Here is a 21,032-nt window from a genome sequence, read left to right as displayed (position 1 = left end):
CAACGGCGGGTGAAGAAAAAAAGAAATCCTGTTCTGATAACATATTTTCCCTGGCTCGCTGCTTGCGGACCGCGGGGCCGGAACTGCTCCGGAGATGTCTCCATAAAAAAGGTTTGAAGGCATCCCCGTTGTCTTCTGTTGGCGAAAGTCATGAGACTGTCTCCGTTACAGTGATTATTTTAATAAAATGCAATTATCTGAATAATTAATTTATTTGGCCACTTGACTGTGTCCTCCATTCACAGAGGCCAAAATGTCAAAGATCAAGTAGACGGAGAGAATAGGAAAGTTCTCATTATAAAGGCGAAGGGAGGAGGGAAAGGATGAAATACTTGGAATTTCAGTGCAGTGGTTTCTATTTATCCGAAATGTCAAGGGCAGTGTAAAATGTATTTTTAAAATGTGTTTCTGTATGGTTTGTGCCCATTCTTGGCGTGGCTCTGGCTCTGCAGAGACCATTGTTCTTTGAAGAGTGTGAGGGGGTGTCTTTGTCCAAAGTGACAAAAAGAAGACTTGGAAGACTGGGCTTCCTTTGTTCCTGTGTGGTGCTGTAAAATTTGGTTTGAAATTAGGACCTCAGGGAAGGACCTTCAATAGAGAGCTTTCATTTCCTGCCAGCATTTTAATCACTCTGAGGTTTAAAGTGGATGGCCGGCCAGCATATAATGGCCCTATGTTTAATAGAACAGCTCGTATCTTGAAGGCCAGTTAAGGGATCTGTCGTCCGCCCAATATTCGTCTTTTCTGTTTCCTGTCCATTTACGAAGATCACCCACCCTTTTTAGGTGGCTTCCCTGGACCAGCTGTAGGAGAGCGGCTGCCACTGCTTCTTAAAGGGGCGGAACAGAAACCCAGCTGAATGGGGTCCAGCCTCCTGCCTGTACAGGATGGGCTGGAGAGTGCTTCAGTCTGCGCAAAATTCTCCAGGCTCTGGAGGTGATCCTGCCCATGTGGGGAGGAAGTATAGGACAATTTCACAAACATATAGAATATGAGGATGACTGTCATTGATTCATGTCTTATGAGGAATACTAGCACCCACCAACCTGATACATGGTGACAGCATCATCACCCTGGAAGCTAAGGTCACCCTGTTGGGCAGAGGAGTAATTCACCCCCTGGAAGACAAAGTCACCCAGTTGATTTGATCTTGTTGTATAATAAGAAATTTGTACTTTTTGTGGCAGAGTGGCTTTTTAACTCCGAAAGCTTTCTTTGGAACCATTTAGAAATTTACCTTTACAGTTTATGAAATGATAGCCAGAACTCCTAAAGTAGTCAAGTCTTAAAAGATAGGACCAGCATTAAGGAGTCAAGATTCTGGCCCTGACTGGTGGGGCTCAGATGGTTGAAGCATCGTTCCCTAGACTGAAAGGTTGTGGTTTCGATCCCTGGTCAGGGAGCATGCCGGGGTTGTGGGTTCGATTTCTGGTGCAGGTCCGTACAGGAGGCAAGTGGTCAGTGCTTCTCTCTCACACAGATGTTTCTGTCTTTCCACAAGCAATGAAAAGATGTCCTCTGGTGAGGACCAAAAAAATAAATAAATAAAAGAAGAAGAAGAAGTAAGGATTCTGAATTTCTTTCCTGGTTCCTACCTAGTGGCCAGGAGTAACATAATATCAGTGAAAGCCTCAGATTCACTAAATTCTAATGTAGCACCTATTACTGAACTCCTTCTGTGACTTGGTGCTAAGCTGAGAAATCTCCATGTGTGGCGGTAATAAATTTCAGGGGCAGCTGTTAAATCCGATCATAGTGTTTCCCTGACTGAGTTGTAACGGTGAATGAGGAGTGGGACTTCTTCAGCTACTAATGCCCTATTCCATCTTGCTCTCAGGAGTGCCCCCCAAAAAACAGGGAATCCACTTTTCACGGGCATTTTCTTTTTGGCACGTGGGTGTGGGTTATCATGGGGAAACGAAGGAATGCTTAAGCCTCGTTCAGCAGAACTGAAAGGCTTCTCTCTCCAAGCCAGCTCGGGCCGGGCTTGACCCGCACCCACAGAGATGACGGAAGTGAGTGAGAGCCCTCTCTGCCCACGGCCTCCTCTGAGCCAGGGTCCTGGTCCCGGGGAGAGGGAAGGAGAAAAGGCCTTAGGGTGGGGGTGAGATGAATGAAATATTTTCACTTCTTCAGAAGAAATGGAATGACATTAAGGTTCTCCAAAACAAAAAAAAAAATTGCTGGAACCAGCTCCTTGCCACGTTTCGCCGCTGTACTCAGCGCTTGTTGTCTGGTTGGTTCACACGTGAGCCCCCTGGCTGGCCTTACCGGGCCGCGCTTCCTTACTGCCTGGAAGACGTTTCAAACAAGGATTTAAACATCCAAGACACTTTCCTGCCCCTTCGCGAGCCACCCTCCCACTGGGCCCCTTCCGACCCCTTTCATCATGTCTCCAGGCGCAGATTTCTTAGCTGCCCGGTTTGAGCCCTTTTGAGGTGGCCTCCCCTGGATGAATAGCTGTTTGAAAGCTGATGTAAAGTGAGTGTTGCTCCGTGTAAGAGCTATTGGCTGAACAGAACACTCTCCAGAGCAGCAGAGGTGGCCACATAAGGCAGGCAGGCTCTCCTGAGGCTGGTTTTGCAGATGTGCATCGGCCTAGGAGGAATTGTGCATCATTAGACTCGGGATCTTTTCCTCGCATCCAGGTCATTTTCTCCATCAAAAAAATGCCTCTGACATTCCAGCCAGGGAACCGCCATTGTACCAGTCTCTTCCCACACATGAAATGTTATGACTCAAGCTACCACTCACCCGCTCCTCTGAAGGTCTAGAGTGTGTTTACTGGGTAGAATTTGTCGGGCATACATTTGGAGGGAAAGCTGCCCACCAGAGCAAGGCCTTCGCATAAAGTTAATATTGTCAAAGATCTGACTATAATCTGTTTCATTCACTGTTGCAGTTTGCTGTGTGGGTGTATCCACAATGTGGGAACTTCATTTCATTGAAGAGTCTGAATATTTTGTAAGGATGTGAAGAGTTGCAAATAATCTTTTCTGTAAGGCTGTGCGGAGAAACAAAGCAGCTAATGTTCGAGAGAACTGGTAGACTCTTGTTTTCTGTCATTTGTAAAACCCAATAGGAATATTCTGTATGCGACAAACTTGTATGTTCGGCTCATTCCTTAAAGATTATCTGTATTCTGTCTGTGAAAAGCATACCTGTGAAAAGATCTCTTCCATTGGAAGGATATCCTCGTTTGAAGGACAAAGTTCTAAAGTGAGATGACGTATGTAATAAACCCCTAAGTTCTTTGTCTGTAGCAAAGAATTTGTCTATACCTTCAAAGAGCTATCTACAGTCCGCTGTATAAGCAAAAGGCAAGGCATGGAATAAAGTTTTTAAATTCATATGCAACACTTTATTTTTATTATATTACCTGACTATATAAAAACCGTATTATGTATAATAATATAGAAAAAAGATATATGTATAAATACATAAACATGATATACATGTCTATAAAACATAAGTAGGTGTGTATAATTACATCAGTGGAGTTGGCTATGGTGCCTCCATTTTTGCCTTGTTTTATTGGAGGTAGTGGGGTTCCTCCAGCCTTAACTGTAACCAAGGCAGTGACCAGACTCACCAGTGCTAATTTCCCGTTTTTATTTCTTAGCTTCTCTTTGAAAGTCCCACTGGAAAACGAAGTGACCTCTGTAGCTGTCCCGTAGACAGCAGTGTTTGGTCATCGTTTTTTCTGTGGCCCCCTTAGGGGTTTTGCCTATATTTGTGTATCCTTCTTGTCTTTTCTTCCAAAGGGCTTTCCTGAGAGTTGATCCCTTATTAGTTATTACCTATTTCATTGGATTGTGTGGGAAAGCTTTTGCGTTTTGGACCTGAGTCCCAACCAGTTAGTTATCTTGGTCGAGTCTGGACCCACATCACCGTTTCCTGCGTTCTCAGAACCCAGCACACTGCTCAGTGCCTACACATAGGTGTTAGTTTTCTTTCCCTGTTTGATTGTGATCCATAAATTTCCCGTGTGAGAAAAGTGAAGCAGGAAGAGAATTTTATTATTTGTTTAGTTGACAGGAAATTTGAAGCAAAGTAGCACAATAACCACCATACCTCAAATTCCCGGAAGAACCTCTCCTTTTACTGCTCTGCGTCGCTTAGCTCATCTCTCTTCCTGACCTTCAAGTGTCTTAGATTTATGTCTTTTTTTATTTAATCATAATTGTTTTTGAAAGTTATGAAAGAAAGAGGAAGGATGAATGTGCAGGTAGACATTTATGCCAGAGACTGGAGTAGAACTCACAGACTTTGAGTTTTCTGGATGTGATTGAGCACATCATGAGAGCCAACCATGGCAGCCGTCAGTATGCAATGGTAAGGAACTGGCGGGGGAGAACTGAATGAGATACTACACTCTGCCTTCTTCCTTTCTGTGCTTGTCCCGGAAAGGTCTGGGGTAATGCAGTGTGACGGTGGGTCAGGAATCCTGGCAGCCCAGTGCTTCAGAACATGAAAGGGAAGGGAAGGGTGTGGAGACCCTAACTGACTTCCCAGGATGATGATTTTAGCGCTCGCTCCGACTGGAGGGACCCTGCCATGGAACTGTTCCTTGGAATGAGCAGGGGCTTTCCTGGAAGTTCTGAAAGCTAACTATCAACAGGGTGTGCCCTGGCCGAGAATGTACCATACAGATGTATCTAGCAATAACAAGTTTGTTGCTGGTTTCATCTCAGAAGACTTATCATTTGCATATATTTAATGCACAGACTTACCTTCTAAGGAAAAGAAATAAAGCCCGCATGTGTCTTATACCCACTAGATAAAGTTTAAGGAATCAATCAGGATCTGCTTTGGCAGCTAGAGCAGAAAATACAACTAACCAGGATTCATTTCACATATTGTCTGTCATAGTTTTTCTTACTCTACTCTGTGGCTTGATCTAATTTTTTTTCCAGTTCATGGAGTTAGCTTCTTGAGAGTAGACAAGGATACATTTCCTCTATGTCTAGTGCTTTAACTGTTTTTGAGAGGGAAACAAATCTCCTTTGAAACCTGTCAGTGAACATATTTTAGGAGTCATTGGCATCCTCCTGGTTAGTTGGGTTTCCTTGCCCTGCATGGGGAATCTGGGGGTCTGTGTTTCTGTCCGTCTCTGTTACTAACTTGCTCTCTGTCTTCATGTCTCCGAACCACTACTCCTGACCTGCCCTCCAGGTCCCCGCCAGTAGTAGTAACGCTATTGATGAGCCCCTTGAGAAATGCAGACAGCGTTTGAACGGAAATCTCCAAACTCGTGCAGGCAGTGCTCCCCCTGCTCAGAGCGGGAACTCAATGTCTGTTATGCTGCTGCCTCTGGGTTCAGAGGAACATTCTTTACATATTTTTAAAGCTGCTTGCGCTCACATAAAAATTGTTAGAATTAAAAGAAATGTGGAAGATTACCATTAACCGCTCCCGGGTCCATCTCTTCCACATCCACCTCCTCATCAGCAGCGAGGCGGGGTGGCTCTCAGCCTTGGCCGCACATCAGAACTCCGCGGGCACCTTTCAGAACCACCTGTATCCAGGCCATACTCCGAGCACTTCAGGTCAGAGTGCAGGCACCAGTATTTTCCAAACTTCTCGGATGATTCCAGTGTACAGCCAGATTTGCAAACCTCTCTCTTTGCTTTTCAGAGTGTAACATGTAAGTCCACATTGCTAATATATTAAAAAATAGTCATATATATGTATGTATATGTAACAGTTCCTTCAATAGTAAATCTCTTATAATGCAGAACATTTGGCTAGGTATTGTACTATGTATTTTATTTCATACTAATCCCTCTGATAGCCATTGCCCTTCCTTTGGAGGTCTCGCGTTGTGTCAGATGAGGCTGCATTACATGAATCTTCTCTTCCCATTCCCTACAGTTAAACTCTAACCCAGAAGGGAGATTCCCTAGTGCATCTTGGGATGTCCAGAAATGGAGCCTGGCCTAAGACACATGAGTAGATTTAGAGTGGTGGTGACGTGTGTTTGTTTACAACGGAAGATGCTACTGTTGGGATTTATGCCACCATTCTATCAGATTTGCCTTAACTGAAGTGTACAAGGTGTGGAAGGGGAAGCGTTTTTTCCTTCCAGAATTGTCTTTACCCAAAGGACTCAATTGAAATACCTTTAGGATTGTGGCATGTGCTATTGTACCTATGAACCAGGCAAGTCAGTAAAGAACTGTTGATTTTCCATGATTTGCAAATACACTCGTCCACCGAGATGCGGAATTTAAATGTGTGTTCGTCCACACAGCGTCGGAGCGCACTCGTGCAGGCTCCTCTCTCTCTGCATTGCTCACCCTCAGTCCGCCAAGCAGTTTGCCTGCCACGTGGAGCTGAAACTTAGCACTCATTTTAAAGTGTCCTCTGCCTTCTGCCATAGTGGAAAAATCTGGATTCCTGAAAAGAATAGATTATTTTCCCACCTGAATGATTTCCAGTCCTTAACAATGGTTTGGAAGCATTTGCTAAGCTTCTTGTGATCCAGAAATCATTACTGTTTAGTTTGGCTTCCCTTAGTAATGTAAATTATAGGCAACCTTTATTGAAAAAACGGTAAGCAGGAAGTAAGAGCAGAAATGGGTTTTTCCCTGTCACGGCGATTTGGAGCTTGTGAATGGGCACATGAGTGAAGGGCATGTTCCCAATATCCATGCACGCTCCAAAAGTCCTTATTTTTATGCCAAGTTAGGGTTTTTTTGTTTGGTTGTCAAATAATCTTTAATTGAAATCTTTCCCTTTGTAGTTGTTAACAAGTCGGGCATCCCACTGCACTGTCGCTGGTGTCACCCAGGATGCCGTGCAGATGGCAGCCATCAACATCTTAGCCCACAGCCTGGGCCACCCCCAGGATCTCTTCCATGCTTCCAGAGAGTTCTCTAGCTAAAGACTGGTGCCACATCTGTCAGACAATGTTGACAATCTCATCAAAAGTGTGCTTAATGTTTCCACTGTGCTTAATGTTTTTTGCTTCTTTCTGTCTCGCGACGGTTCTCCGAGGGCTTTGATGATCAGGGCAGGGGCAGAAGGCACTGCCTCAATCTAGGCCTGTCTGTCCTGAGTGGTCAGTTTCACCGTAATCCTCAGACCCTTGCAACACCCACTGCCTTGGTGATGACACCAAGACAGACCCAGAGGACCCATCTTGGGGACCAGGGCAGACATGGCACCGACTTCTCTGCCCGTGCACCTCAGGTATATGATTTTGATCTCCTTGGGGTGGAACTTTGGGGGCACAGGAAAGTGGCTGGTGGATGAACCCAGATTCCGGTGATTGAAGAAAGCTGCACCTATGCCTCCTCTGCGCCGAGAGCTGGAAAGCCCGAGTTAGGTTTTATAGGCTGGGTTACCGTTAGACGGGTTCCTCTGACCACTCGATTTGCTTGAGACGTGTTTTTCTTGACCAGGTAGTATCTCCACCTTCTCTCAGCCTTTTTTACTCCTTTCCTTGAAATGTCTTTTAAAAAATATCCTTTCCTGGCCGGGCAACTCAGTTGGTTAGAGCATCATCCTGATACGCCAAGGTTGCAGGTTCAATCCCGGGTCAGGGCACATACAAGAATCAACCAGTGGATGCATACACATAAGTGGAACAACAAATCGATGTTTCTCTCTCTCTCAAATCAATAAAATTACCTTTAAAAAATCCTAATGCCAGACACAAAATAAATTACAGAAGAAAAGTGTCAGAACTTCCTCTGAAACAGTTTTGGTTACTGAGTTGATTGCTGCACAGGGTGCGGCCTTTATGCTTCGGAATGGACACTGCTGTGATCGGCCACTACTGACTCGTGTGGACTGGGCACTGCCAGGATTCTTGGGGTTCTCTGACCTTCTCCAAGTTGTTCTCCATTTAGTATCACTGTGCTTACGATCTAGGCATGATACCACGCTCTTGACCCAGCCAGAACAAGGAGAACTGAGATAAACAAAGAAATGCTGAACGCTGGACTGTGAGCTACTGCAGTGGGCACCCCCGGAGCTGGCGGCAGGGGCTTTGTCAGTCTGAAGCCCCCTCCTTGTGATCGCTGGGCTGCACACAGCTGCTGTCTGTTGTCAGGCAAGCAGGACATCCAGCTGGTGGGCTTAGCATCTCCATTCCGCTCTGCTGCCGTTAGTTCTGTGAGGAAGTAGCCACTTACTCATTTCCTATCTCACCGCGGGAGTTTTCAGGCTTCGACGTGCTGTGGGAACAGGGATATGGCAAGCTGACCCGTAGGTCCCAGTGTGCCCGGGCCCCGTGTGCACTTGTGCCAGTTTAGTTTCCACCCTCCGAAGTGTACAGGTTCGGGTGGCACCCACTCACCTCCCCGTGTTGGGTTCGGGAGACCCAAAAGGGAGAGCTGCTCGGTGGAATGAGAGGAGGATCTGTGCTTCTGACACGTTAGTATTAGCCTGTATAACCTGCTGCTTGCAAGTCCAATCCAAATGTCATAAAGTATCTTCTTCATATTTGCCGACAAAGGAAGGCACTCTGGAATTAGCATTCTGGTCTCTGCAACTAATATTTGGTAGGAAATCAGAAACAGAGTGGTGCAGTACGAAACCACGCAGGCTCCATAGCCTCTCCCGTAGAACTCGGCTCTTCTTCACGGGGATAAATGTGGGGAGCTGATGGTGGGGCGAGTTACCCTCTCAGCCTGCAGTCTCTGAGAAAGGAGCCTCGTGCAGAAATCCTGTGCCTCAGGTGGTGCCCAGCGATGCCCTGGAGAGGAACATTCTAGTAATTTCTTTCTGGGCACATTTCCTGGGGAGTATTAAGATTTAAGTAACATACAGGGTCAGGACTTTTGGGCCAGATCTCAACATACAGGCCTTTCTCTCCCCGAGGTGGCCCATTGCTTTGGTGTCTGTGTGCCCACATCACGGGCACTGCCAGCTCAGGGAGTTTATGAAACGTTGATGCAGGAATTAGGTTGTTGCTTATCTTGTACCTTCTTGCGCATAGTATTGACAGTACCACCAGGTTGCTGGAGGCAGATAGCATCTTGGCGATCGCTGTGCTATTTCAGCTCTGCTGCTGACAACATCAGAAGTGTTTTAACAGGGTTTTAATGGGCAGCCCCTGCAGCTCCTTGGAGGGTTGCAAATAGCTGCCGTGAGAAACCCTCTCCGCAGCTCTGGGCTGACATGCCCTCTTTCCTCGTCCAGCTGCTGCTTGTTTAGATGGCCGCCTTCCTGGTGACAAGCACTTCTTATTTGGGCTGAGCAGTTCTAGGACTTGAATTCCAGAGATGAGATTGTGTAATATAAAAAAGGAAAGGTCTCCTAAGGACATTTTCTTCTCATCCTGTTGGGGGCAGGAAAAAATAAGGAGGTTGTGGGGGGTGGGGCAAGAGAGAGGGTCTGACCAGGACTAAGCCTGCCATTCCCAGAACCTTTCGGAGAAAATTCCTGGTGTGTTGTTTAAACTAAAGGGTTCCCATCCGAGGGACTCACAGGAATCTATTTGGAGAATGCCATGCCCAGAGCTCTGCTTTCCAGCTTTCCCACATTGTAGAGTTGTACTTAATGGCTGACAGGCACACAAGAGAGGAAAATAGCTTTCCGCACATGAAAACAGTTTTTAATGATTTTGTGAGACCCTGAGATTTTCTCTGCTGTTATGAAATGCATCTCGAGATTTAAAGTGCAATGAATTGATGCTGCTTCGTGTGCCTTGGTTCTGTTGCTTGGTTTTCAGGTGTATGACTGTCACTGAATTCCCCGCTCAGTAACCAAACACCTCAAATCTCAGGATGAAAGGGGGTGGGTATCCACTCTCAGAGGTCTCTTTCCTAAGATGATGAAATGAGGTGGGGCAAGAAGGCGTTATAATGACCTCACAGCGGTGGTGACGAAGACCAGTCCTGGTGTCTGTGTCCGTGGCCCACGGCGTCCCCGGAAGGGAACCGGTGATAAGGACGGAAGAAGAAAGTGGTGGTTAGAACAGTGAAGTTTTCGGTGTGATACTGGAACTCAGTCCAGTCAGGACTCCCCTGAAGGGAAACGTGTCTGCGTCCCATTTAGAAGGTACGGTTCACCGAGACCTGGGAGCAACCCGAGTGTCTTTTGACGGATCCCGGACGGGGAAGATGTGGTGCATGTGTGCAACAGGACACCACTAAGACACTCGGAGGGTGAGGTACTGCCATGTGCGGCAGCGTGGGTGGATCGTGAGAACATCGTGCTAGGAGAAGTAAGTCAAAGAGAAAAGGAGAAAACGCGTGCAGGAAATACAAAGCAGAAACCAGCGAACAAACTCGTAGGCCCAGACAGCAGAAGGTGGTGACCAGAGGGAAGGGGGGATACCGAGGGTAAAGGGAGTAAATGTATGGTGTCGGAGGGGTCTAGACTTTGTATTATACAGTTCTACACTTGAAGTTCACATAATGTCATTAACCAATATCATCCCAATAAACTTAATAAAACAAAAATAAAGGGTGGTTCATAGTAGGACCTCAGTGTTTGGAAGTACCAGCGCAGGCACCAGCTGCTATACTCGTTTTTCTCCATCACTCTCCCTTCCCAGGGACGGAGGCAGAGGAGGTTGCCGGCCCTCTTTACAGGCGACCTGGGAACACGTCCTTCTCCCGTCGGAGCGGCTGCCTGCACTCCAGGCTGTGCCCACTCGGAATGGGGTTTTATCATTATCACCCTCCGCGTTTCTTTCCCCTGGGCTGCCTGAGAAGAATCTCCTATCAGACACTTAAGGCCATTTCACAGCCTTTTCTTCCCAAACCAAACTGATAGTACCAGGTTATCATCCATCCTTCAGAGATGGAAGATTCTTAACTTCTTGTCACCAGCAGAGGCATGACTTTAGCTATTAAGGGATAAATCTGATTATCAAGGTTGGAAGGGAAAAAAAGAAAAAAAGCCAGTGCACCTCAGGGACACATTCAGAGGCGGATTCCTGGGCAGGCCCAGCCCCGCCTCCCTTTGCTTCCTCACACTGGGCGCCTTCCCCACGGCTGCACTGCTCTCGGACTGTTACCCCAACTAAGACCGTTTTATAAAAGGCTCTATTGTTAGGCGTGCCTGTGTTTGTGGTCTTCTGCGAGGCACCAGCTAAAGGAAACTGCAGGAGTTCCACAGAATGTCAAGGGGACGCCACAGGGTGTGGCCTATGGGAAAGTTTAATGGTGAGGAGTAGGAACCCTGGAGGCGGAAAACTAACCTCATCCCTGACTAACAGGTGTATTTGCCTGCCTCTGCCTCAGCTGCCTCATTTATAAAATGGCAATTGTTATGAGAATTAGAACCTACCTTAAGACTGTTGAGGATTAAATGAGATACTGTGTCATAATGCAGAACCCGGCGCAGAGTTAAGTGCTTGGTTAAAAGGGGCCAATATTACTATTTCTGTTGGGTATACACATGCCGGTGCTCAGTCCCTCCCTGCGCGTTGAAAGTGCTAATTTGCCTGACAGTGGATTGGGTGTCAGGCTGTAAACCCAAAGGTCACCTCTCTGGGTTACAGGCCAGGTCCCCAGTTGGGGGTGTGCAAGACGCAACCGATCAATGTATCTGTCATGCGTCAATGTTTCTCTCCCCCCATCCCATCTCTCTAAAAATAAGTAAATAAAATCTCTTTTTAAAAGTGCCTAATTTTAGGGAACTCGTTAGCAGTCGCAGCGGCAGATACGAGTATAGAGGACCTGCGGTGGCAGAATAACACCAGTAAATCAAGACAGGGAAGAACAGCAGGGAGCTGAAATAAATGGTAAAAACAAGGACTTAGCATAGACCTCTGAGGGAAAGCGCATCGCTGGGCGTGCCAAGCCACACGTGTCCACGCGGAGAGTCTGCGCCGTCTCTGACAGTCTGGAGTGGAGAAGCCTCAGCTCGACAGCCTCCCGTGGTTGAGGGACGGCCCTTCCTTCTCCAGGCCTCCCTCATTTCCTGTGGACCCTGGGCGCGCCGGCACAGGCGGTCTCCAGGGCATCTCTGGTCTAAAGTGTCGAAGGTCCAATGAAACGGAAAAGGTGGTTGCATCTCTCTTTTCACAATTGCTCAGCTAGACTGTCCGTGGGCGACAGGTGTCTTGGGGACCTGGCCTGGTAGACCTTCCTGTGAACTTGTGGACTCCCAATCAGATGACATGGTTAACTCTTCTTCTTTATGGCTGACTGGGTGCGTTCCCTTGTGTGGTGAGTGGGGATGTTCATTTTCATGGTCTTGTGTCTTTGTTCCCTGCCCAGTGGCCTTGGTCACCGTGGGCCACGGCTGCCCTGCAGCTGGGCTGATTGCTGTGCCCCTTGGCTTTGGGGTTCTGCTTGGAAGTTCTCTTGTGCCTCGGCCAGCTGTCTTGAGGAAACCATTTGCTGCCCCTTGTGTCTGTGATCCCCTCCACCTCCATGTTCACCCCTCTCTGAAAGACGGGGCCGGCCATGCGTTAGCTGCGCGGAGTGGGGCGTCCCTCAGGGGTGCCCCACAGCGGCACACCGGGCTGTCCTCGCTTCCTGGGGGCTCGTTCCCAAATGTGGTGGGTTCATTCTCCAAGTGTGAAGGATTCCAGTGTAATATCTCTTTCCTTACTTATACCTGCAGGTGATCATTGTGGAATGTATTTCCTACACATACTAATTTCAGTTTGTGACAAATTCAGAGCTGCTTTTTTAAATAAATATTCAAAATAATGAAAATTTCAGTAGAGACACCTCTAATCAGGCCCCGGATGATTTGCAAGCTGCCTGGCTAGTCACTGTCCTGCCTGCCCTCGGTCCTGTCTCTCTTCATGCTCATGCATTTCCTTGTTTTATACACCTGCCAGTATCTCACCAAAAGATGTCTTTAAGCATAAAGGTCTGCATAGTATCTTTTTGTGATGTCAAGTTTCAAAAATTTTTAAAATAGCAATTGTATTCACTTGAAAGGAGGAACATCTTGATTTCTTAGAACACAATATGGAGCGATTTGTATTTGCATCTCTGGGGGCCTTTGGGGAGATGGCCAAGTAATGAAAGACTCAGCTCAATTTTTTTTGAAAAGAGCTTATTCCCTAAACTGGGGTTCCTGGTGGCACACGTAAAGTTGTTGCTGCAGACGTCAACCGCGCAGCACAGCGAGGACTCAGTTACAGCCTGACCACGTCCGAAGGATGTGTCTGCCCGGCGGCATCCCGTTCCGGGGCTCGGACAGGAGAAGGTGGAGGAGGGCGCTGTGCTCCTTCTTCAGTTCCCTTCCCCGCCGCTCGTGGAGGCAGAAAAGCATTTGCTTTATATCCATTCCATAGTCTGTCTTCCCTCCTGTACTTGATTATAAGCCTCCTGAGGATAGAAGGAAGTTTTTATTTTTATCCTGTGTCTTTATTATTTACTCACTCATTTATAAAAGGAAGTTTTGAGTGCCCATTACCTGCATCTCTGTGCTAGGATCCACAGGTGACCCGAAGATGCACAGGCAAAATTCTTCTCAGCAGGAAGGTCGACGAGGTACGCCAGTGGCTGTAAAGCGGCACCGGAAGTGCAGGTGAAGCAGTGGGGACATCCAGGGAAATCAGTTTCCACGTGAAGTTTAGGGAAGGCTTCATGAAGGGGTATCATTTGAGCTGAGTTTTCTTATATGGAAACAGGAAAGGGAAGTCAGTCTAAGCAGAGAGGACAGTGCTCAGAAAACATGGTGTACATGCGGGGGAAGCAGGTGCTTTGGTTCACCTGTAGGACAAGATGTGACAAGGAGAGAAGGGGAAAGCATTTGAAAAGTAAGTTAGACTAGCCCTGGCCAGTGTGGTTCCGTTGGTTGGGCATCGTCTGCCGAGGTGAAAGGTTCAATTCCCGGTCAGGACACATGCCTGGGTTGTGGGTTCAGTCCCCGGTGGGACGTGATAAAAGGTGACCTATCAGTGTTTCTCTCTCACATTGATGATTCTTTCCCTCTCTTTCCCCCTCGCTTCCAAATGTAAAATAAACCAAAAACATCTGTTGGACTGGAGAGTGTAGAGCTCTGAATACTTTGCAGTGTTTCATATATTTGTGGAGTCACTTGGTCAGGTGGGATTCAAATCTTACTTACCCCCCTCCTTCCCTCTTCCACCCTCGGCCTATCTGTTCTCGCATCTCTGATCTTCAAGTTCCTGGTCTATAAAAACGAACAGGTGAAATGAATTTTACTAGTGTGTTTTATTTAACACAGTGTATCAAAATGGCATTTGAAGATTAAATTGCTATAAAAATCATTAATTTTAATAATTATTTTTCATTCTTTTTCCCATATCAAGTCTTCAAAACCCGCTGTGTATTTCATACTTCCCACACGTCTCAGTTCAGACTAGCCGTCTTTCGAGCGCCCAGCCACGTAGGGGCCGCACAGATCGACGAATCGAACCCACCCTTCTACTTGACTGCCTTTGGTCTCATGAACACCAAGACAGAACCTTAGAATTGAACTCAAATGTCATTCCATACTGATATCCATAGCTACCACTTATAGATGTTTTTTGATATGCAGAAGAAGTTAATATAAATACATTTTCTTTTCAGTCAGTCACAAGAGATCGGTTAAGAGATAATATAGAATGAAAGCAATTGCTCATAGCAAGTCCGTCCTAGTGGACATGTGAGTTTTACTCTGGCAGTTTTTTGGAAACATAAGACTCTTTGCTCCTTATATTGTTTCCTAACCAAGACGGCCTTTGCATTCAGGTCTAGCAACCTTGGAAGAACACAGATTATGTGCTAAATATAATGATGGCCCTTTTTTAGTTAATGACTGGTTGTCTGAATTCCCAGCACTGACTAATTCCAGTTCCTTCTGAAGTTTACCTTTTACATTTGTGTTGGTTTTAGCCAGTGGCCACTGTGTCAGAGGTCATGAACTTACATACTTCCTCCCCAAAGATTCACTGTATCAGTAACAGTTCTTAGGGTCCTTCTAGATTAATTCATTTAATTTTGCCGCCATCGGTTCACAGAATCACAAAGCCTTCTTTCTTTTTCCAAATGGGTGGCAAATGGATGATAAAGAATGGAATTCATCAGCATCTTAATTATCTTAGTTTTCAGTTCGTCTGTAAGTGTGTCTTTATGGATGGAGTTTTACTAGCTCAAAGCATCTAATTGAAACCAGATCCTTAAATCTCTTTGGATCGAGGAGCAATAACAAGCCCAGAACAACTTATCCCTACAATCCAGAAACACTTATGTGAGCTTGTACTCAATATATACGTAATCAGTTTAGTCTCCCGGCTTCTTTTGTCATCTAAGACCTTAGCGTGATCTAGTGTGCTGATGAAGGGCATATTTACTCTTGTTTTACGGGTGCAGCCAACAAACAGAGGGAAGGAGCTCCACTCTCCGTGACTGTTCAGAGGGCCGATTTTCTATCCATATGGTATGACGGGATGACTATACTTTCAAGGATCATTTCTATAGTTTGTTACATATGGTATGATGGAGACTACCCACGTATTTTCAGCCCCTTTGTAGAAGTTGTGGTTACCCTGGAGTTGTGCCTGTTAGACTGTTAGCTAGGACGGGTAGATTTGGGCTAGACTAGTTTTTCATCTATGGGCAGAGCAACTCCCTGAATGAGCTCTCACAGACTGTTCTAGAGGGGTGCAAACCTGATCCTAAAAGGCTAAGTTAGTGGCTCCTAGTATTTTGGGGTCACAGATGGCTCTGAGAAGCTATTGAAATTTATGACTCCCCTCCGGAAAAAGTATACGGACACTTGAAATGCATACAGAGTTCTGTATGCTCTCAGGGGGCTCAGGACCCCTCTGTAGCCCATCCCTGGATCCCAGATTAAGATAATGCATTTGACCTTTGTGGGTAGGTGTTAGTCACTAATGCTGTTGCAACCTAAGCGTGTGTGTCCCTTAGACCAAAAACTGTACTTGAGGCCACAAAACCCGAGGGACTGTAGGAGATTTGAGAAAGAAAAGGGCTTTAGCTTTGGAGGGAATTTGTGTTTGCCATCGAATAAGGCGAGATGAGCAGGTAGAGAGCAGAGCCACTTGTGGATGCCGGGAGACCTCACGCGCCCTGAGGCCACACAGCTGAGAGACCAGCGGGAAGCCGAGACCGAAGAAATCAGGCAGAGGGAGCACGCTGGCCAGAACTCGGAAAGTTCCTGCTTCCCCGGGGAGCGGTTTTCAGAACCAGAACCCTGCACTTGGGGAACATTTATGCTGTTTCTATTTTCTGTAGTGATTCTCTTTTACTCTCTCCATGGTTTTGTGTAAACTTTGCACTCAGGTCAAACATAGAAAGGGAGTTTTGCAAGTACGTCCTTGAGCTTTATAAAGGGAAGAACAGCTCGTGCAGCAACGTTACCACCATTCTCTCGCTCCTGAGAGAGGACCCCGGGGAAGTAAGTGCAAAGGCAGAGCCGCAGGTGGGGCCCTGGACAACCTCCTATCCGGGGACCCTCCTTTCAGATTTTCAAGCCAGAAGAGTTCTGCATTTTGCTTTAGTAACCTTGCCTCTTCCTTTACACTCATTTCCGCCTATTTTTGTTCACCCCCAAGGCCGGTAGAAATGGCAATAGGACCTTCCTCTTGTTGGAAAGTACAGCTCCTGTTTGTAGGATCTGACTCTCCCTCGAAGCCTTGAACCATTTCAGAGATAGGAAAATCCTTTCTAATTTTGCTTTAAGATTCTTTGGAGCCCCAGAAGTGTTGAGAAATGATCAAGGAGGCTACAGACACATTGAAATCTTTAACCAGAGAAGCTGCCTTAGCAGGAAACCATAATTTATAGTATACTTTTAAAGGATTTGAAAGCACTAAAGTAAAAGGTCCAGTAAGTATAGTATTTTCTAAAATCATTGAATGTTATCCTAAATGATGAAAACTGTCACCTTTTAAGTTACAGACCAATCTTCTGTATCTAAATGCAATAATTTTTCTTTTGGGCAGCCATAGTCTAAGTGGTGAACCACACTCTTGTGCCTCTAAAACTTCTCCATTTAGCCATTGCCAGTGTGGCTCAGTTGGTTGGAGCACTGTGCCCGTGCACCAAAAGGTGGGCGGTTCAGTTCTAGTCAGGGCACATACCTAGGTTGTGGGTTCAATCCTTGACCAGGGCACACAGGGCAGTCCATGTTTCTCTGTCACATTCATGTCTGTCTCTCCCCCTCTGTCTCTCTCTCCCCCCATCCCACTTTCTCCCTCCTTCCCTCCGTCCCTCCCTTTCTCTCTGTCTTTAAAATAATAAACATTTTTAATAACTTTAAACTTCTCCTTTTAAGAAGCTTCCACAGCAGAGGAGAGATGCTTATATGTCCCTCTTACCGAGTCCCCCATTCCCAAGAGAAGGAGACACGCTGTTTTCTTGAAGCTAGGATTTCATCTTAAAATTGTATGCTCTTCCACAGGTATATGTTTGTTTTGCCATATAAATCGATTGCCTATCAAATTAACCCCTTTTCCTAAAATTCTCAAGCAAAACAGCTCTCCCTGGCCCAGCACCGCCTACCCCCAGAAGTGCACACACTGCAACGGCACCCGTGGGTGGGGGCTGTCCTTTGTATCCAGCTCTCTTGTTCCCATTTCCCCGAGAAGAAACGGGCTTTGCGATGTTCAGGCACTTCTCAAGGTCATAAACTCGTGAAGTGGCAAAGCTGTTCCTAACCCGTGTGTTTCTTGAGATATAAATCTATAACACGAAACCATGCAGGCCTTAATGAGTCCTGTCTGCGTGGGTTTTCTAGGTATTCCACGAAGTTAGTGGTTCTGTGTTATTCGTGTACAAGGTGCCACGTCCCCCGGAGAGCCTGGCAACAAGCAATTTTGGATCAGCAAGCAGGCCTAACTGTCTCTGTAGATGCTGACAATAATGTTTCATTACTAGATACATTTTGGCAAAAAATACAAAAAGCGTGAGTAGGGGGCTCTTTTCCCTTAATCATTATCTGTCAGGGAGTGGCGGTTTCTTTTATGGGCAGAAAAACAGGCCCAGCTAGGCACCTCGGTCACATTTACGGCAGCTTGGCTGCCCCTCAGACAGAACCTTTTCCTGGCCCACAGGCTAGTGCTGCCCTGCAAACCCTCTTGCTTGTGTAGAAAATCTTCAAAAACCCGAAGTCTTGAGTTTCATCCTGAGGATCCGGGACCCATTTTCTCTTTCTTAAAAGGGGTGGGGAGAGCAAAATGGTAGGAAATTCTTTCCAAGTCCTATGTATTTTCATTTTTTCTCTCTTCTCCATGGCTCTTTCATTTGATGGCATCTTCTGTCCTTGTGATTAGGGGCAGTGGAAATAATTATTATTGCCATTATTGAAATGATTATGTTCTTTATTATTATCCTCCAACCATCTATTTAGCAGACCATAGCAGCTCGCCTGAGCTACTGTTATAAGATACACGACAGTGTTGCCTGCATCACTTTGGAATTTCGTGGGACTTGCTTCTGTGTGACTGCATTTCCAGATGGGCCCATGTGCGTGCCTGTTTGTTTAGGCCTCCGGGACGCCGCGCCTTCGCCGCGATCTGTGGCCAGACTGCCCTCCCTGGGGACCAACCTGTGGGACTAATTGGAGTGGGAGTGTGATAAACTTTGTCACCACTTAACAAGAGGCTAAAAATACTTTCTTTTCCTTCGTGTGTGTTTGTTTTTCCCCATATTATCTGGCAATACCCTTTGAGGGATTTGAGGGATACGGGGAAAGAGGTGGTGGGGATTAGGGCTGAGTGGGAAGGGTCTGAAGGTCCAAGCTGCATTTCGGAAGCTTCACACCTCGGAGCCCCAGGGACGAGTTTTGACCCCGGTCTTTTACAGGTTTCGTTGTAAAACCCGAGCTTCCCAGAGCGCTTTGTGGCTAATGGCTTTCACAGGAGTGATTTTACAACTAAAGATGGCCATCAACCAGGCTTGTCTGTCTTAGTTCATTGTCCAGATCTAAAAATGATTGTTCATTTCACTTACAGTGCTAGTTAAAGATTCCTAAGAAGGGTTTCTTTTTAGGTCACGGCCTTGTGATCAAAACACAGTAAAAGGAGGGTTCCCCTAAAAGTGGAGTGGCAGGCGTGATGTGGAGATGAAGGGGTGCCGGACTGGAAGGCTGGGGGATTTGTGTCTCAGCCCTGTCCACCCCTCCCTGAGGGGCTGTGGACAAGTCACAACTGCCTGGTCCCTCGTGTTTCCAACTAGAAAATGAAAGGATTGGACCAGCTCTTTGGCTATTAAGACCTCCCTGTTAAACCCTCCTCCCCAAGAGCAGAGCTTTTTAGTAATAAACTGTATGCAAGACCCCAATATTTAAAACAGCAACGAGTGAAGATGTCTCATGAGTGGAGGGTAACAGTGAAAATCTTTCTCTGGCCCCAGAGGGACATCCGCTTTATTTGATCGTTTTTTTTTTTTCTTCTCCTCCTCCTCCTCCTTCTTTTTAAATCCTCCACTTGAGGACATGTTTTCATTGCTTTGAGAGAGAGAGAGAGGAGGGGAGAGAGGAAGGGAGAGAGAGAAACATCAAATATAAGTGAGACGCATCGGTGGGTTGCCTCCTGTACGTTGTACGTGGCCAGACTGGAGACTGTACGCTCCTGGACCGGGGAACGAACCTGCAACCTTTCGGTTACCTGATGACACTCCCACCAGCTGAGCCCATGCCGGCCGGGGCCTGATGTTCCTTTGACAGCTCTTCCAGCTGTGGCATTCTAGAATTCTAAATAATGTGAACTGAGCATTATTAAAATCAGTGGTGGGTTTTTTTTTCTCATTCAGTACCCATATCAAGGAAGGAAAAAATGGTCTTAAATAACAATATGATTTAAGTTAGTACAATATAGAATTCATTGATATTAAAGACAAGTATAGGTCTAGACATTAGACTATTAGAAGTTGTAGAAATTCACAATAGAAACCTTCTTCCTTTGCCCTCAAATCCATGGAGTGAGAACACAGAGGAGCAGGTAAATGATAACCTTCCATCACTGGACCTCCCTTGCTAAGCACTTCCCACTGAGCACTGGCGTACAGCTCCCGCTCTTTCTTCTCCTCTTTCAAATCCTAGATTACTGCAGCGTGCATTTTCGGCCCCACACCAGTGTTTCCTGGTCCCCTCTGTCCTTTTCTCTAACTGGAGCCAGCTCAGAAGCCCTCTCATTTCTACCTGTCATCGCAGCTAATACCTTGCAGATTCAATACCAGACTGTTGTATAGGATTAAATTCTGAGCCTTCCAGGAAAAAATTTCAGAAAGTGTTCCTTTGCTGTCGTTAATTGCAAAATAAACAGCTCTCCCTCCCAGGGAGCGGAGTTTCCTTCTCCTTTGGTGGGCTTCCCTCTAGCAATGCAGGAGCTGCTGGGGCCCGATTTACACCTACGATTCCAGACCAGTTTGGAGCTCCCACTTTGGTTTCTCGGTTTGTGTTATTTCACCAACCCACTTACGGGCGGCTAATCACTCCAGCCTTTTCCAAGTCGTCATGGCCTTTCCCAGCCAGCAGTTTCCCCACTGATTGTTAGACGTGCACCTTTCAGTCAGGGTTTCTCCCTGCAGAACAGTAATAGCAGTCACTGTTCAGCCTCTGCTGGCAGCCAGGCAGGCACTGTCCTGAACACTTTCAGTGTTAACTCATTTGGGCTCTTGAAGAATACCCAGACAACACCCAGGGACAGGGTGGGTGCAGAGTTTCTAGAATCTTCCTTGACTAGTTACAGCCAAATAACTTGCAGGCAGGCTGGCCAGACAGATCCCAAATGAGTGCCCTTCAATTACAATGTACAATTTTGAGAATTTGGATTTTTCTTTTTTTAACAAACAAATGAGCCACTTGAGTTGCTTATGTATGAAATGATTGTTTGGCAGGTAGAGTTATTATTATTCTATTATGTTAAAAATGATTAACAAGGGCTTAATTTCATTCCAAACAGATTGTGTCAAGGCGATTGGGCGCTGCAGAAATACAGTGAAACATGAGAATTTTGAGCCTTTAGCAGAGGCTGAGCTAGAGACCCCAGTCAGTCCTACCCCCTTCTAAACAGCCTCAGCCATGAAACTTTCTTGACCTTTTCACCTTTAAACTTTGTTTGAACTTGGAAAGAAGACTTTTGAATTATTAAAAAAAAAAAAAGGAAAAAAGAGACGAGAAAAGAAAGACAGGAG

At 46.2% G+C, this 21,032-nt stretch overlaps 1 protein-coding gene and 1 pseudogene across 5 annotated transcripts in view; both read left to right on the top strand.

Moving 5' to 3' along the window:
- BCAS3 (BCAS3 microtubule associated cell migration factor) overlaps nucleotides 1-21,032 on the top strand; it is a 485,527-nt gene that overhangs the window by 342,818 nt on the left and 121,677 nt on the right. The gene's annotated exons all lie outside the window — the stretch shown is intronic.
- LOC123817829 lies at nucleotides 15,323-15,417 on the top strand (annotated as a pseudogene).

The sequence above is a fragment of the Phyllostomus hastatus genome, unplaced genomic scaffold, assembly GCF_019186645.2.
Source record: "Phyllostomus hastatus isolate PE091 unplaced genomic scaffold, TTU_PhHast_1.1 phas_contig_210, whole genome shotgun sequence".
Lineage (NCBI taxonomy): Eukaryota > Metazoa > Chordata > Mammalia > Chiroptera > Phyllostomidae > Phyllostomus > Phyllostomus hastatus.
This window is presented reverse-complemented; position numbering and strand designations above follow the sequence as displayed.